The sequence below is a fragment of the Ruditapes philippinarum genome, unplaced genomic scaffold (assembly GCF_026571515.1).
Source record: "Ruditapes philippinarum isolate M1 unplaced genomic scaffold, ASM2657151v2 ctg4889_1_1_1_1, whole genome shotgun sequence".
NCBI lineage: Eukaryota > Metazoa > Mollusca > Bivalvia > Venerida > Veneridae > Ruditapes > Ruditapes philippinarum.
In genome coordinates, this window is record NW_026852627.1 from 67,883 (window position 1) to 87,615 (window position 19,733).

At 34.5% G+C, this 19,733-nt stretch overlaps 1 long non-coding RNA gene across 1 annotated transcript; it reads right to left on the reverse strand.

Annotated features, from left to right (window-relative positions):
• Window positions 1-18,061: 18,061 nt before the first annotated feature.
• LOC132719474 (uncharacterized) lies at window positions 18,062-19,272 on the reverse strand. The gene is made up of 2 exons (XR_009624235.1): window positions 19,106-19,272; window positions 18,062-18,757 (listed from the first exon to the last, which is right to left on the reverse strand). It is a non-coding gene; the product is annotated as an uncharacterized LOC132719474 (long non-coding RNA).
• Window positions 19,273-19,733: the final 461 nt, after the last annotated feature.

Genomic DNA, 19,733 nt, shown 5'->3' on the forward strand with positions numbered 1-19,733 from the left:
TTCTAGTTTTTATTTATTCTGCTGCCCTTATTGAAATGAGTCAGTTTTATTTCGCTTAGGGTTGTTTAATGTTAATAATATCATAAAGTTAGAATATGGATAAATCTCTATAACAACAATTCTTATAGCCTCTACATACAAATTTATTTTCAGTGTGAATCGAATGGGAATAAGAGTTGCACAAATACATTTGTAAGAAACAAGTTCGAGAAAACACTTTCTTTTAAATAAGTAGAAATAGCACATGTTTAAACAAAAAGTAATTTATTGGTATCTAATATTAAATTAAACGAATTAAGATGAAGTACTGGCATTGGCTGTAGAATATTACAACTTACTATAAACATAGTAAGAAAGAATAAATAAATATTTAAGTAAAGAACGTACTTTGATTTACTCACAGATGAATCAAATTTGTAGGAATATAATTTAAACTTAAGCAAATGAAAACAACAAGTAGTCAAATGAATAAATACCCAAATTCTGCTCCATAAAAGACTGCCACTGATTTGGACAATATTTCATCCACCCGATACGTTGTCACAGATAAATAAAAGTAGAAAATAGCTCTATGCTATTAATTAATGAGCTTCTAAACGAGGTTTAAAGAACGTCTTAAGGCCTCAACAGACGGTAGGATTTAGTTGTACAGCACTAATTAGAGATAAGATGTACAATTTTCAAAGCTATACAACACTTGCATTCAGACGGTAATTCTACACTGTAAGAATCATCTGAGGTTTCCCCTAAAAAATATCCCTTTACATTGATCCTTTACATACTTTACTCACTAAATACTTTTTTTACCATGAGTAATGATTGAAACACCTCAATTTAAAAATAAATATTTATAAATTTTTTTAATGTGACGCCTGACCGAGACTCAAACCTGGGACCTTCGGAATACCGTACTGCAGCTCTACTGACTAAGCTATCTGGCCGCCTACAAACTACCTCCCCTCCCCTAATTCATGCAATTAGAGAACAACTTAATACCGTGACATAAATCATTTTCTGAATAATTTGGGATTCGAACATAACACAACTTTGGGTTACCTGAAGAGTTTTTCAACATCATGTTTACCCCATCTTACTACTATGTTTACCTTTTAACCCTTATTCTTCTGGAATTTCATTCATTACACCCATTATCAGGAGATAATTTGGTTATCTGTTACTTGTCATTGTGGGAGGTCTGTAAAAATCTGTACGATAAGATTTTCAAAATAGAACATGTCCTATCCCTTACATCTAGACTTAAGGTTTCCGAAATCAAGAAATAGTAGCCTTCACACATTAAAATTTGTCTGTACATCTTAGTTTTAATTGGTGTTGTACTGCATCTAATCCTACCGTCTGTTGAGGTTGCGTCTACACCTATTCAAGTCTCTTACATGTCACATTTAGATAAGCTAAATAGATGGCCCTTTCAATATTTTATCAGGCACAATTAAGATTGCCCAGGATTTATACCTTTGTTTTTGCAATACTATCATGTTTCTGTAAAATATGTGAATAAAAAAGCGGGAAAATGATACAATTAGCTAAAAACAATGGAGTAAATGAAATTGAAATGTGTACATTCTTTTAAAATAAAGGAAAATGTGAGAAAAATATTTTTTGAGCTGATAAATTGATGCAAATTCTTTATTTGATGAAAGTGATTCACTAAATGAACAAGATCATTTAAAATCCATTTTGAGTACTTGAAAAACTGATTTTTTTATTTTCTTTTTTTTGCTCTTCTGTGTTTCAGTGTATTGACCAAGATATTGTATACATTTACTAAAATTTACAGATCAGTAAAACAAAAAAAAGTCAGAAAATAATAAAGAAACAACACTTTCACACCTTCAGGGCACATGTTTTGTGTCAAACAGGTGTTATCAGTGTCTTGACAGCCAAAAACTTGTAGAAAAATAGAACGTGTTCTAAGGCCGCGTCTACACCTATTCAAGTTTCTTACATGTCACATTTAGATAAACTAAATAAATGGCCCTTTCAACATTTTTTTCTGGCACAATTTTTACTGAAATGTCTCATTAAGATAGCCCAGGATTTATACCTTTGTCTTTGCAGTACTATCATGTTTCTGTAAAATATGTGGAAAAAAAACCGAAAATGATGCAATTAGCTAAAACAATGGAGTAAATGAAATGCGTACATTCTTTTAAAAATTGAAAAAAATGTGACAAGAATTTATTTTGATGCAAATTCTTTATTTGATGAAAGATATTCACTAAATGAACAAGATCATTTTAAATTCATTTTGACTCTACTTGAAAAAGAGCTCTTTTTAATTTTTTTACAATGCATTTTATTTATTTATTTATTTATTTTTTTGCTCTTCTGTGTATCAGCGTATTGATTTATTTCCTTTGACCTAGACATTGTAAACATTTACTGAAATTCAAAGGGCATGTACACTGAATCAACAACAAAAAGTCAGAAAATAATAAAAATAACAGCACTATTAAACCTTCGGGCACATGTTTTGTGTCAAACTGGTGTAATCAGTGTCTTGACAGCCAAAAACTTGTTGAAAAATAGAACCTGTTCTAATTTTCTTGCAAGAAATTATCTTCATGGATGTCACATAATTTCTCTTTAAAACTCATTCAAGTAGGGTGTCTACACTATGCAATACAAGAGAATACGATACTTGCATTCAAGACTTGGATAGGTGTAGACAGGGCCTAAGGCCGCGTCTACACCTATTCAAGTTTCTTACATGTCACATTTAGATAAGCTAAATATATGGCCCTTTCAACATTTTTTTCTGGCACAATTTTTACTGAAATGTCTCATTAAGATAGCCCAGGATTTATACCTTTGTCTTTGCAATACTATCATGTTTCTGTAAAATATGTGGAAAAAACGCGAAAATGATGCAATTAGCTAAAACAATGGAGTAAATGAAATGCGTACATTCTTTTAAAAATTGAAAAAAATGTGACAAGAATTTATTTTGATGCAAATTCTTTATTTGATGAAAGATATTCACTAAATGAAAAAGATCATTTTAAATTCATTTTGACTCTACTTGAAAAAGAGCTCTTTTTAATTTTTTTACAATGCATTTTTTTTATTTATTTATTTATTTTTTGCTCTTCTGTGCATCAGCGTATTGATTTATTTCCTTTGACCAAGACATTGTAATCATTTACTGAAATTCAAAGGGCATGTACACTGAATCAACAACAAAAAGTCAGAAAATAATAAAAATAACAGCACTATCAAACCTTCGGGCACATGTTTTGTGTCAAACTGGTGTAATCAGTGTCTTGACAGCCAAAAACTTGTTGAAAAATAGAACCTGTTCTAATTTTCTTGCAAGAAATTATCTTCATGGATGTCACATAATTTCTCTTTAATTTCATTCAAGTAGGGTGTCTACACTATGCAATACAAGAGAATATGATACTTGCATTCAAGACTTGGATAGGTGTAGACAGGGCCTAACTTTCTTACAAGGAATTATCTTCTTGGATGTTTCATAATTTCTCTTTAAAACTCATTCAAGTAGGGTGTCTACACTATGCAATACAAGAGAATATGATACTTGCATTCAAGACTTGAATAGGTGTAGACGGGCCCTTACATCTCGACAACTACCTGCGCATGCGCAGAACGTAAAGTCTTGCGTTTCGGGTCTGGCAATATTCACGCCATGTATCATTAGAATAAATCACAGGTGGCAGTATCAGTGTTTGGACACCCCACCCCTATCTGCCCCTGCCCCCTACTATCCCTGAAAAAAAAGTCAACACTCGGAGGCTTATAATAAGGTACCAAATACTAAACCACCGAAAAAATAATGAAAAAAAAATTTTCCACTATCAAAATTATAGTTATAGAAAGGTGAAAAGCCTACTATATGTTCATTTGCCAAACAATGTGGAACACGGGAAATCGTCGTTTCGGCAACTGAGACGCATTCCGGTGGGATTTGGCTGCATCATTCATTAACATCATTAAAAAGAACTTGAATTCCACAGTTTACTTAATTCAAGTCCAACGAATATCAATATTCTATCGTTTTTTTTCTGTTTCACGGTTTTTTGTTTGCTTGTCGCTGCCATTTTGGATTCTGATACCTTTGTGATATACGCGATCTGATTGGACGTCAAATAAGGCTCGTCCAATCAGATCGCGTATTACCACCAAGGTATCAGACTGCAAAATGGGTACGACAAGTAAAAAAATACCGTGAAACAAAAAAAGTCGGAATGGTATTGATATTGTTACGTTACGGTCCAGCTTTATGGTACCAGGCCCCTTTAATTCTCTTAAAAATGTGGTAACGTGCTCAAGACTTGGTGACCAATAATCGTACTGGACTGTAGAGAACGATATTGTATTTACGAACAATGAAACGATCACAAATATAACAATGTTCTATATAAAATAGAAATTGTTAGGGGGACTGTTGATACTTGATTCGGATGACTGTCAAAGTCTATATAGATCTATTTGGCTGAAATAAGCTATTACGACATCTGTCAATAGTGGGCTACTCTGTATAACTATGTATGGCTAGGACACTGTACTCCATCGTACTTGATAATACTTCTTTACTTCAGGAGGTACGCCAGTTTAAGATTAAAATTGAGTCACAAAAAAGAAAGACTGTTCACAGTTTACTAATTTTAATTAGTGGTAAACTGTTATTAAATTCAATTGTCAAATATTCAAATAACAGTATTGTAAATAACATCAACACGTGTATATAATTCAGTCTTAAATATCCGATACTCTGTCTTACATAGATTTCACATAAATTATTACCGCGACTGCCGTTAAATTTCTGTTCAAAAATATGACAACGTAAATATAAAGTTTGGTCGAGTCAGTGACCGTAATAATGTGAAACAAAAATTATAAAGTTCTTATCAATTATTCTTAGACAATAATTGATTAAATGCCAAATAAAAATCTAAAGACTCTGTTTTATTTTTCCTTAAAAATAAGTAAAATTTGCCGTTCAGAAGAACACGACAATAAAGTAGACTAACTGAAAGTTAAATGAAAACTGACTGAACTTGATCGTTTTCTGGCGTATTTATACCAAATCTAAGAAAACGAACATAAGATGGTTCGAAAAATGTTCAACTGTACGTTTTGGTCGGTGGACAATGTTCGACGTTCGAAAACTGAACATTTGACGTTCGGAAACGATCAATTCCATACACAAAGAATGCTGTCAACCAACCGAACGTCCGAACATCAACAATTCTTAGCTAAAGTTCTATGAAACTTTACATAAAAATGCGATAAATTGATACAAATAATATTTATAAAAATGACTAGTACCATGGATTGGCTATAAGTTTGTTGGTTTGATGAAACATAACTTTAAAACGGTTTGTTTTAACAACAACACATGTCAAAGTTTATCGAGTAAAATTACAATAAATGCTACTTTCTAGCTAAATGTACGCTGATTATAAGAAAATATGTAAACAATTAATGAAATAACTCATTTCCCTTTATAATTCTGACATAATTTATAGTTGTCAGTCCCCAAAATTAACACAAGAAGCGTTTATCGGTATATGCTAAATGTAAACAATACCGATAATGACATACGACCTGAGTAAACAAGTGAGATTATATCATTACCCCCTCTTAATAAGGCAAAGCTCCTGCTGCCTTCTTACAATTACAAAAATAATGAAGTTTATGCACCTCTAACATAGTCATCACAAAACTCGGGCATAGACCTTTAAGACTAATAATGTAGGGGAGCTCCCTTTAAAGTAAAAGTACTATCTTAAGTATATGAAACACAGATAATGAAGATTATGCATCTTATGTATAGGCACATTTAAACAGTTTATGCACATTTCACTTTCATTGATTAATAACAGTCTTAAATAGTCATTCAAGTTAATTTACACCAACGTTATACATAGTGTTCATCAATAATGATAATAAATAAGTAATATAAATAGCACCAAGTTTAAAATCTAGATCTACTGTTAATGTCTATAAAGTCAATGTTCCATGTTTATATTTTTCACATTTTTATATTTCAATATGTTTCACTTTTAAATGTACAGTCTATATGTGTTCCAGATATTCATAATAATTCGATTCACTAGTTCATTGTTTATGTTGTAGATATCCATGTTATAGTAATTAACACAGTAGTAATTAACACTGTTTAATTCAATTAAATGTTTGTCACTATTTCACAAAATAAAATATCACGTACAATGTCATATTGTTTGTTGTTGATTTAATATATATGTGTATGTTTTATGCTCCACGGCTTAACACTGTCAAAACACATGTGAATAAAACGTTAGTCGATCACGACTTAAGAAATAAAATGTCACAATGTCACATTGTTTGCTTCATGTTAATTGAGTTTAAGTCCCATGTTGGAAGAGTGGCAACAGTTCATTCATTTACTTTATTCAAAATTATTATGTTCATATTTTCTTTACTACGCTTTTTAATGGCTTATTTTCCTTTCCTTTGTTGGTAGTTCTTTCCATTTGAGCAATCTTTCTCTCTATCCGAGCCAGTTCGTCAACGATTTTTTCCTGTGTCTTTTCTTGGCACCGGATAGCTCTGGTGTTACCATTAATTGCCTCTACTATGTTCTTCATACCCTCCATAGTAGAGGAGGCTAGAGACTGCAGTGCAGCAGCGATCTGACTGTGATCTTCGTCCAACCTGGGTCGCTTCCTAGGTGGCTCCTCTTCACCTGCCCCATCTGTCTGTGTCTGAACAGATGCCATGGATGGTTTATGGTTCAAACTCTCTGTTTCCCGTAATAAGGGGTCGTCGTGGTTTAGGCTGAGCAATCCAGGGAGTAAATTCTCGGAGTCTCTCTCATCCAAACAAGGAGTACTCTGGCCTACCGTTGAACCAGGAGACCTACTTCTGATTGCCGGGGTGTTCAGAGGGCCTGTGGTGCCGGGCAATTGATGGACCGTTGTTGCTGGTGGGGTGCTCACTCTACCAAGAACATCTGCCAGGTCCCTTGGGTCAATGGTGACCAGGTCGCCGGTTTTCTGTTGCTGAACCTGACTAGCTCCCATAATTCCATCCAAGTTCAGTGGCTGCCTCTGTGTTGAGCTGGCAGATGGCACAGTGGCAAATGGTCTAGGTAAGCCAGTATAGGGTGGCTGGTTACGGAACACCTCTAGACTGCTTGTTGTCTGTCTGCTCGGAGCCATCCAGTGTGGCATCACGAGCCCATCAACCATGGTGATCTCCTCATCGTCTGCGAAAAGACCATCGGGATCATTCAAAGGGTCTTCTTGGTTGATGGTGTGACGGGCATGCCAGCGTAAAGAATCTTCTTTGCTAAGCATGGTCATATCATTATCCCCCACATAGATGGGATTGGATGCCCTCTTAAGTACCTGGGTATAGTCGGGGGTCCCAGACTTGGCCTCTTCGTCCCTGTGACGCCTGTACTTCTTAATGTGTGCCACCAGCGTGTCCTTATCTTCACATCTGAAGCTGCACAAAGTGCAATAAAACGGTACCCTATCCATAGGGATGTGCGTCTTTAAAACATGGCCCACCAGACGACTCTTCCTTTCTACTTTGTCGCAGTGCTTACACCTGTATGCCCTTCCTCGGTTCTGAAATTGCGAGAACATCCTCTGGAAACATAAAAAGAAACTTTGAGTCATCCCATAAAGTATACCTATATAATATGTTTGGTCACTGACTCATTAAGGTTACTCCGCGGTACATCTTACTCCGTGGTACGTATTACCTATCCGACAACGATATTAATCCGGGATTTAGCCGTTACCCATTAATTTCCAGTTATCGTCGTTTTCATTGGCTGAGAAGTAAATGTAAACATTGCAGACAGCATCAGCTGTTAATTAAACTTTACAAAACTTGTTGGCTTGCAGCCACGGCTGCAAACCATTTGTTTTGAATAACTTGTTCCGGTAAGGTGGTTTCCTGTTTCCTACTGTTTGTGCATGATTGAACGGGAAACCAGCTGCAATCGTGCCAATCGCAACTTTTCGGCATTTTCCGTCACTCTTCGGATTAATGATAATAATCGATGTAGTTCCGATTGCAATCGTGACAATTCGGGCGATTCCGTCATACTGCGGAATCAGACGAAGTAATATTACGGAAATCTAAGCTATTTTAGTTACTTCGGTAATCCCAGTTTGTTTATATAAATAGGATTTCTATTTTTACTTGATTTATCGGTTTAAACCGTAATAAATCATAAACGAAATTGTTCCGTTTCAATTGTTTTTCAAGACGCAAAAGTTAGTTTCTTTTACAATTGTTTTTTGTCTGTATTAGTTTTATACAATAGAGAATGGTGACTGTAGTAGTATTCCGTCTTCAAAGGGTGGTCCTGCTTATTAAATCACGCATGATCGAGTTATATTTAGATCAACTGAACGCAATTCAACTTCTTGGTGAGGTAATCTAAAAATAGCCCATGCATATCATTAACCTTGCCACGTGCTGATCTACATATAGCGCACGTGTAACATAGTTGATACATGCTTATTAATTGGTACCACGTAACGAAGTATTTTAGTGCATTTACTTGTCTATAAAGCAAACGAATGATTTCTCTGCGAAAAAGGGGAAATGAAATGTGCACACTTGGGATCACTCCCAGTTAACCCTATATAAATGCTTAATTATCTTGTCGTGCACCCGATAAAAGTACATCGATAGCGTAAATGCCCGTTCGCAACGGATACCTACTTTACAAAATACCATTTAGCTTTTCCATTTATTATCCGATTTTAGAAATTTAAAGTTTATTTTGAAGAAAAATATTTGTTTAATTCAAATATCTAATTTACCGTAATTCAAAAAAATTGTGATAATAAATTGAACCCCCCCCCCCCCAAAAAAAAAAACAATTTTAAAGGGTTGGGATGAAGGCACAACTGTGCAAGCCTTTCCTTTTAAAAGGAAACTTTATTTAATCATTCGAATGAGAAGCATTTTGTGCTATCACACTGTAAGTTACCATTTGTCTTTACAAACGTTCGATAAGATTGAACTTTATACGGTTATAGTAATAAATTTGCGGGTCAAACCGTTTAAAACGCATTGTTACAAATAAAAGTTTTACTCGTTTCGTACACAAATTTTCTCGAATCATTGTTTGATTACTCCACAAACTTCACAATATAATAATCGTTTGTTTAAATACAGTTTATTCACACAAAATAAAATAAATGTTCACATTAGCAGTTAATGTTACACATGTTACACAGTTTTTATGTACATAAATTACAGTTTCTTTTAACAATATATGTATACACAGACAATTGATTGTCAACAAATTTAATTCTTCTTAATTAGATTTGCTGCGCGAGTCACCCATTTAGGAGGGTTTTTTCCTTCATATAACTTAAGCTTGTTATGGTGGACTGTACGCTTAGTTCCATCTTTGTCGAACTGCACTACGAAACTAATTGGCGAAAATTTTTCTACAATAAGATAAGGTCCATCATAAGCTTTCTCTAACTTGGGAGTCACTCCTACTTTTCTTGTTTCATGCAGGCACCAGACGATGTCGCCTACTTCATATCTATGGAAGGACAACTTGGCATCATAAATATCTTTACTTCGTTTACCACTTGACAAGAGGTGTTCTCTCGCCACATCATGTGCTCGCAACATTTTGGTCCTAAAAGATATAAGTAATGCTCAAATTTGATTTTTAAAAATATTATTAATTGATACACAGTCTCTTTGTATGTATAAAATAAACATGTTTAAACATAAGTATATCTATTATATATATAATAATAATATATAACAATAAACATGAGTATATCTTTAATTGCTGGACATACCGGTTCTCATTGATAACCTCTTTAGACATGGCATTAGCATGATTGAACATCAAGTCTGCAGGCATTCTAATCTCGCGACCAAGAAAAAGGAGATTTGGGGAAAGGTTTGTCGCTTCATTTGGTGTACATCTGTAGGCACCAGCCAAACATCCTAAGTTAAGGTCCCAATCTTCTTGTTCACCGGCTAAATAGGCGCGAACCATCTTCAGAAGCGTACGGTTAAATCGTTCTACTTGTCCATTTCCTCTCGGATTTCTAGAACTTGTTCTAGTTTTCCTTATGTCTAGCATTTGACATAAGTCTTTGAATAATTTGCTTTCAAAAGCAGACCCCTGATCTGTATGTATGGAAAGTGGACAACCCCAGTGAGCAATAAAATCATTAAGTATTCTAGAAGCACAAGTTTCAGCAGTCTGGTCAGGTACTGCCATAACTTCTACATATTTAGTGAAATGGTCAGTCAATACAAGGATGTACCTATTACCCCTAGGAGTTATAGGGAAAGGACCGGTGTAATCAATTGCTAACACGTCCCAAGGGGCACCTGCCTTTAGGGAACCCATGGGAGCCCTTGGATTTTTAGGAGGTTTCCTATCAGCTGCACACACGTCGCAACTTCTAACGTACAAATTTATATCATCCCTCATTTGATACCAGTGATATTGCTGAGATATTTTAGCCTTAGTTCTTTTAGTACCCATATGTCCCGCTGTAACTGAGTCATGCATCTGAAACATAATATCATTATGTAGGTTACGTGGCACAATCAGCTGGAGGCTTTCACCAGTACTGTCTGCCTTCTTAAAAATCTTGTAAAGGACTTCATCTTTAAGTACAAGAGAATCCCATATTGAAAGATAATATCTAGCTGCATGGCTTTTAGTGGACATAGTTTCACTTGAGGGAGGTTGTTTTCTATTTAATGCTTCTATAAGGAAGCCTATATCAGGATCATTTGACTGATGATATGATATTTTCTCAGGTAATGAGGAACCTAGCCAGTTATTGCTATTTTGGCGTGTTATAACTTTGCTGGGGACAGCAGAAGTGCTGGGCAATTGGTCATCAAATACAGCCCTTATATCACAAACATCTACTTCTGATGATTTGCTCTCATTTTGACCTTTTAATTCAAGCAACATATTTGCTGCTCTCTGTGTACATTTATGACATGGCCCACATTTTAATGGCTCACTCATGTCTACTTCATGACATTGACAATCTCTTGGAGTCTGACATCGTGACAAGGCATCGCAATGACTTTGTTTAGAACCTGGTCGATATTGAATTTCAAAATCATAAGGGGCTAGTATTTCAGTCCATCTCGCTATTTTTCCGCTTGGCTCTTTAAGGCTAAAAAGCCAAATTAATGCTTGGTGATCGGTTCGTACCAAAAACTTTCGACCCAAAAGATACTGCCTGAAATACTGCACAAAGTAAACTACAGCTAAAAGTTCTTTTTCAGTTATACAGTAATTCTTTTCTGCCTTATTTAATGCACGGCTTGCATAAGCTATGACCCTTTCGCGATCATCCTGAATTTGTGACAAAACTCCACCCATACCAAAACCCGAAGAATCAACATCAAGGATAAACTGACCACCTTCATTTAAAGGATAACCCATTATATCAGGACTTATTAATGCCCTCTTTAAATCAGTAAAGGCTGATTCACATAAATGGTCCCACTTGAACACAGCATCTTTTTTTGTAAGATCTATAAGTGGCCTGGCACGTTTGGCAAAATTTTCAACAAATCGCCTATAATAAGAACCTGTCGCGACAAATTGTTTGACTTGCTTCGCATTTGTCGGCCTTGGCCATTGCACTATCTTTGCAATATTGGACGGATCGGGGCTCACACCTTGCTGAGATACCACATGTCCTAAAAAGTAGGGATGTCATCTGGAGCCGAAACAGCCATCCGAATATCCAAATCAAACATCCGGATACATCCGGATGTTCGGATCGTTGTTAAAACCTTAGTTAGTTGATATGACGTAACCTTTTTTTCGCGACCTTTTTCAAAGTGTAGTTCCTTTTTAATTGAATGTTACGTATCAAAATAATTTCGGTATTGATTTTATTTTTTCTATATAGAATATGACTGTTATCGAAAAATTAAGTGCGTATGATACTTACGATTTCAAATGAAATGAAAATGAAATTCATCGCCGATTGTCTAAATTCCTTATTTAGTGCTATAATACACAATTACACTTGCTCACATTTGTGAAAACAAAATAACACCCGTAAAAAAATAAAAGTTTCCATTGTTCAATAACATGCATACAATTTACACACGATGACCTTTGACAGGTGTGTAGCCGGCTTTTCAAAAGAATCTGCCAATCTTTGATGTTTACCAACATGTAGCCCTGGCTGTTTGATTCGAATCATCTAAGAAGTTGCCGAAACTTACATGAATTACACACATTTAAAGTGTTCATAAGTGATAAAAACTTACTCTCCTGCGCATCGGTCGAATGTTTCACTAACGCTCACTTCTTACCTCTGCTAAAATAGTATGCCCAGACCGATATTTCTATTTTTAGACAAGGAAATCCACATCTACATTTTAGCCACTCAATGTGAAAAAATTGTTTTTAAAAAATTGCACATGTTTGATTAAATTAAATACTAAAGGAAAAAGTTATTTTGTCGGATAAATATCGTATCAATTTCAATAAAAGCTGTGATAATTTACATATTATTATAATATTATTCGTAAGTGCATTTGTTTATTTGCTTGTATTTTTTTTCTGCAGACTTTTCATTTTCTCAAAATATTAACGGAGTCGACGGGAGGTAAGCCGAAACATATGTAAAAAAATAGCCTTAATGAATATTTAAATTTTGACATAAAAAATGTAAAATCGTTGCCGATGACAATCGCACGGGACTTAAAATATTCATCTTTAATCCTACAAAACTTAAATTTGTTTGGTGTTTAACATACATGTAGATTAACAACATGTGTCATACCGACTCGTAATTATTATAGTAATTATTGATTCTTTTGTGGTCTGCAGAGATTATGATGTGTATTGTCAAATTAAGGTACAATATACAATATGGTGTCAACACCATGTCTACGTCGATTATCTCAACGCATGTAAATGTATTTTTCACATTTTCTCAATATTCTGAAATATTTTATACGAACATCCGGATCCGAAAATCGGCTCCGGACACCGAATCGTGATCCGAACGTTCGGTTATCCGGACTCCGAATGAAATATATCTTGATGCTTTAACAGTAAGTTCCTTATTTGTGTATCTTGATCTTGTGTATGTAGTCTCAATTGTAACTTCATTGAATAAGTCAAACTTTGGTGAATCCTGTATTTTTTCAAATACCGTTCATTCACATCGACAGGTTGTAGTTCCGCAAGTATAGCCTTAGGTGTTATCGCAACTGTATTTGTTGTAAGATTCGAGACATTTACAGTAATTTCTTTGTTCTTTCTATACTGAAAATAAACTACAGAAGGTGTGATGTCTATACAATTAGGTAGGTTTGATTCATCTGTTTCCTGTATGATAGCACAAGTAGGGTGATAGTTCAATTCTTTGTCTATAACTCCTCTAATATTCTTAGTCTGGTTTGGTCCCAAGATAATCTGTGAGGGCTCGGCACTCCTTATTATTGCTATTTTGTCTTTGTTTCTTTTTACTTCCTGATTCCTTACAGTGATGCATCTAAAAGCTAAATACCATGGGGTAAAAAGTGAAGCTTTCTGAAGGAATAACTCTCCAAAGTTCTGTTTACATGATGCCATAAGTTCATTCAAAATATTTGTTCCGAGAAGAATAGGAGTCTTCGAGTTGTAAGGTGTTTCCGAGACGACAAGAAATAAACAAACAAGATCTTCTTGTTTTGGAATTCCTTTAGTATTTAAAGTAGTTTCTATATAACCATGGTATGGTAAGGTTTTGCCGTCAGCACATTCTATGTTAAGAATTTCCGAGACTGGTCTCATTGCGAAATGATTTAAATTGCTGTTGTAAAAATTTATGTTAACTGTTGAAACACAGCTGCCCGTATCAATAAGTGCATTTGCTTCTATTCCATTTATAAATATTTGAGCTTCATTTGTATAATATATGATAAACAAGATCAACAAGGAAAGGCGGCGTTCAATGAACGCAACCCCCATATGACCCAGCAACAAGAACCAACGACAAGGAGCCCAGGCGGACCCCGAACAAAAACAGGACAGGGCAAAGACAGAGCACGGACAGGTTAATCATTAAATGATAAATAATTTGGAACTGATTAGGAATTCAAAGAAAATAATAATAGACCCACAAAGGGGAAGGGGATAGGAGACCGGGGAAAGGTGGTGGGGGGTAATCAAAGAAATAAAAACTAGAGGCAATGGGGAAGATACTAACAGAGACGAGAAAATAACAAGGGACACAAGCAAAAGTGTCACCAAAACAGTATGAAACAACATAGACATACATCTGAGGAACACAGTGCGGCGCCGCCTTGGAACGGTCAGCAGCATAATAATACTGCTGGGGAGTTTAAACCGGCTAATGGTGCACCAAACCTCGCTCTTAGCCCCACCATGCTCCTATAAACGAGACAGTGTAAATAAAATGAATCCCCGCCAAGTGAAATTCTAACAGTTGTCATGGTTACAAAAGGTTAAATAAGTAAAACACTAAAATGATCATGTAGAAACATATAAAAGTAAACCCAATGACCACAACAAAAGTACTCAATGTCCTAAAGGAAGACAGAGCAACAAGAAAATCACCTACAAGGGCCCGACGAAGCAAGGCAGAAGACGAACATTAAGACAATTCAGTCCCAAAGGGCTTTACGAACTATCCATCATAGAGTCTCCCACTTGGTCCGTCAGATGCAATCAAAAGAGGAAAGCGTAGCGCCCAACTGTAAATGGGTTGAGCACCAAGCCTGCGGTATGTCTTGAAAAAGTAGGGTCATAGCCTCTTTGAATAAAACGTTTAACTTTAATGATTTTTGTAAAAAAATACCATGACCAAAAATCTTACAAAGTTTGTAAATCACATAGCCATAAAAACCACGCTGGGTAATCCCTTGTCGCAGAAGAGTTTATAAATCACTATTAAATTTTAAAATTAAATCAAAATTATTGTAAAATTTTGTAAAACATTTCCGTAATTCATAATAGCGGTAGCTCTGTTTGAGTAGCTTACCGAAAATGAAAATATTTCGCTCGTTAAAATCATTAACGTTGCTTCAAGCTCTAGCGAATCTAATTAACTGAGAAACATAAACCCCGTAAGATGTTGCATGGGGTACGTCTCCATCTAAATGTGGATAATTAACTATACAAAAGTGAAAGTCATCTCTTTTATCATAGATTTTCGTGTGAATAGAATTGTTGTTGATAGTAATATGCAGATCCAAAAATGATGTACTAAAATTTCAAGAGTTCGTTTTATTAAGTTGTAGTTCATGTGGATAAATGTCAGACACCATTTGATCAAAATAAGGATTATCTAAATTAAAAATATCATCAAGGTATCTGGAAGTATTATTAAATGCGACTATAACATCTTGTTGTTTATCTTCAGAGAGACTCAACATAAAGTCTCTTTCATAGCAGTACAAAAACAAATCGGCGACCACAATTAGTACCCATAGGAATTCCTATGATCTGTTTAAATAGGGTATTACCAAACCTGACATAAATGTTGTCTAAAAGAAAAGAGAGTGCTCCACAAACTTCGTCACAGGTCCACATAGTATAATGTTTAACAATACCGTTAGTAAAAAAATCTTTGTTAGAATTACATGCTAGAAAGGTAACTTTTTCTCGTGCAAAAGTTTTCTGAATTAGGGAAATTAGTTTATCATTGATTAATTTATGTGGCAAAGTTGTATAAAGTGTAGAAAAATCGTATGTACTGACAGTTGAAGCTTGAAAGTTCTTAATTTTAAATTTATCCAAGATTTCACCAGAATTGTTAATTGACCAAAAGAGATGTTTGCCTGTGTTTTCATAGACTTTATCACAATATCTAATTACATGTGTTTTAATGGCAGTCAAACAAGACGTCAATAAAATAGAAAGTTTACTTGTAGTGCAAGATGTAGAATTAGCAATGAATCTGGCTTTGTAAGGTTTTTTTTATGTAATTTAGGAATCCAATACATTATAGGAAGTTTGAGTTCTTTTTCATTAATTTGGACTTTAAGATTGGAAAGATTAGTAATATGATTGTTAACAGTGTCTTTTTCGGAGGCAGAGGTTTTAGAATACGCATTAGTACTATTTAGGTCCTTATGCAAAACGTTAATGTAATGGATTCGTCATACAATTATAATATTATTAGCCGCCTTGTCCGCTGGCACCAAAACAAATTTTGAATGAAAGGCTAGAATATCTTTTTTCAGATGTCTTAAAGTATGTCCAACAAGTTCTGGACCATTATGTTGATAAGTGCTGGCATCAGGTCCCATCATGTGAGCACTTACATGTTTTCCGAGCAATAGCGAGCAATATGTCCTTGTTTGTTACAGCGATAACATGTTAAACAATCAATATTGTTGTTGTATGTAGGTCTGTATGTTGTCGTACCGGTTGGTCTAAATGTTGTTGTACCAGTAGGGCGTCGTGGCTGATAAGTGCCTCTACTTCGGAAAGGTTGACCTCGTGCAAGTGTGCCTCTATAATGGCGTTGTCCTCTATCTAAGAATCTTCTACTAGGATATCCTCCTCTCTGTATATGTTGTTGTGCAAATTGGCTTTGTTCTTTCTCCATCTCTAATTTCTTTATCCTTTCGTTCATTTCTTGTAATAAATTTTTCATATCTGAAAACTGATTAGACTCAGCAGAGTCTAATTGTTGTTTAGTCATAGCCTGACTTTGCGGTTTATCATCCTTTTTATTTTTCTTATCATTGTCCTTGAGCATCTCCGCTTCCACTTTTCTACATTCCACCTTGAAATCCTCATAATTGTCTATTGTGTTATACATATAATTGCATAACTGCTTTAAAGGTTGACGCATTCCAGAATATAACACCACATTTAGTTCTGTTTTCACTTGTACAGGTGTCATTGCCTTTAACTCTACAGCTTCTGCAGCTATCTCCTCCACTCTAGATGCATATGTAATAAAAGGTTCATCTTTATTCTGTTCACATGTGTAAAGATTCCTTAAAATAGAAACTGGAGTGTTGATATCTCCATATGTAGCCTCAAACTTTGTAAGTATTTCGTCAATACTTGGAGATATGCCAAGATGTCTTAAAATATCTGATGCTTGACCTTTCACAGAGCGTCGTATTCCAAGCAGTATTTGTTCAGGTGTGTAACTCTTTTCCTTTAATAAACACCTTATCTCATATTTCCATGTGGCATATCCCACTTCTCCTTTGCCTTTCTCTCCATAAAATAATGAAATGCGTGGAAATTTAGAAGATGTTGTCTCTGGAATATGTACCGAAGCACCAGGTTTGATTCCTGATAATCCTGTCCCGATATGCTTAATAAATGCTAAAAGATCTTCCTTTGTTTCAATGCCTTCGCTTCCATCTAGTTCATGAAATGCTTCCAGAAGTTTGCGATCCTTTTCTTCCATTGCTTTGGATTCTTTTGAAGTCATGTTCAATATATATTTCTTTTTAATATATGTTTATAGGATGCACTGCTAAAGAATAACTTCAGTTGTCACAAAATCCTTCTAAAGAATATATCCACAAATTTAAACACTAAGTATTTCAGTGTATATAAATTTATCCAGTCTCTCTTTTCAAATATTCATAACACTGCATTCATAAATGTCCGATATATTTCAGTATTTGAATATTTTCAAATATTTACAACATGTAATCACAAATGTTCACAGCGTATTTAAAATAACGTATAAAATAAAGACGCGAAAGCTGCAGCACACCGAAGTATATGTTGCGAACAATTTAAGCTACTATTCCCCAGAAAAAAAATTGTTAAACTCATGCAGTACTTAAAGTTGGTTAAGTGCAGTGCAATTGTGATCTCACTTACTTACTTCCGCTTACAATATCGCACCTTTTTTTAAAAATAAAATAAACATATGTGTATGCAAAATACAGATTTGTTAATCAAGGTCATTTTAAACCCAAAAATATGTATGTAATTTAATAAAAAAAATTACTGGAAGAAAAAAATTAATAATACCCGTACTTAGTTTTTTTGTTTTCTTTTACCCTAAGTGACCTAGATTATTACAAAATATATTTTATTTTAAGTCACTACAGTTGCACAGAGAGGACCACTGCTTATCTAACCACAGTCAATGTCTTTACACACTGTCACTTTACAAATAATCCTCTGTTGATGATCTTCTAACCAGATGTGTTCCAAGTCTCGAAAAGTGTCCTCTGTCAAAGGTTGATTAATCTTTCCTACACTAAAGACATGTCAAATTTGCATAGCACAAATATTTATCAATATTTATGAAAACTGTTAATTAATCTTCTATAAAATAATGTTTGCTGTGAAGTATTGGATTACTTAAAACATGTTGTTTATAAAATATAGTCTTTACAGTACTTAAAATAATAATTTTCTGTTAATTGTAGACTAAATTCAATTCACTGTTGTATTACAAAATAATACAACTTCTTTCAGTGTCCAAAATGAATCACTTAATACAAATATCACTTCTGTAACAGATTATAAAAGTCAATGTTGTCAATCTTCGATCTGGATCTTGTTGTTAGTTAACTACATCACTGGGGGCTCCATTGTAATTTTGGGATATCTCTTCAGGGGTATCAATATATACAAAATCTTCTCTTCAGGTTCGATCATATGTAGTTTATTGACAAACCAAATCTTTACATTATTTACAACAGTTCATCTGACATATTCACAAAGTATACCGGTACATCTTGTAAACCAACCATCAGTCTACGTAATGATATAAGCATGTGAACAAGGTAGGCACTGAAATAGTAAATAGTAACAATCCTTACCAAATGATTGGAGAATAAAGAGTTATCTCTTTTTAATATCATTCATAATAAATATACATTTTACCTGGAGTAGGTAAAATACCCAAACTAACTCGTGGTTCAAATGCACAGCTATTTATACATCTCCAATTATATCAATAACATAGTTCATAGCTAAGTTCATAGTTCTTAATTATAGCAGTCCATTACTCAATGATACAGTGGTCCATGTGCTTACATTTAGTTGTAACAATGCAAAAGTTATTAGAATTCAATAATTCATCAAAGTACCTAATATATATAAAACATTTCTCTCATAGACAATAAAATATCAACTTACAGATCTGTAGGATCTTTAGCCCTTTTACACAAATAAGATATACGCCATCATCCACACAAATCCACACAAATGAATCTCACCGAGTGCTGCTGTTAAGAACAATGCATTAATTATTATATACATGCAAATTAGTTGAGATATTAAAGTAAAAGATAGAATAATTAGGATAAAAAGTTGATAGTAGTAGCCATCTGAACAGAGAGACAGGCCTTCCTCTCTCAATGGCTACCAACCAACGCACTGAACGGAATGAAAACGAGATTCACATGACACGTACAAATCCCGCCAAAGTCAAGGGGAAACCACTCTTACATAAACAATATGGATAAAAACACGGTACCTAAAAGCACAGGAAAGCTGGGGAACATCTCAAAACACAGATTACTCGAAAAATACACCTTGTTACATAAAGACTCTGTTTTATTTTGCCTTAAAAATAAGTAAAATTTGCCGGTCAGAAGAACACGACAATAAAGTAGACTAACCGAAAGTTAAATGAAAACTGACTGAACTTGATCGTTTTCTGGCATATTTATACCAAATCAGAGAAAACGAACATCAGAAGGTTCGAAAAATATTCAACTGTATGTTTTGGTCGGTGGACAATGAAACTGAACATTTGACGTTC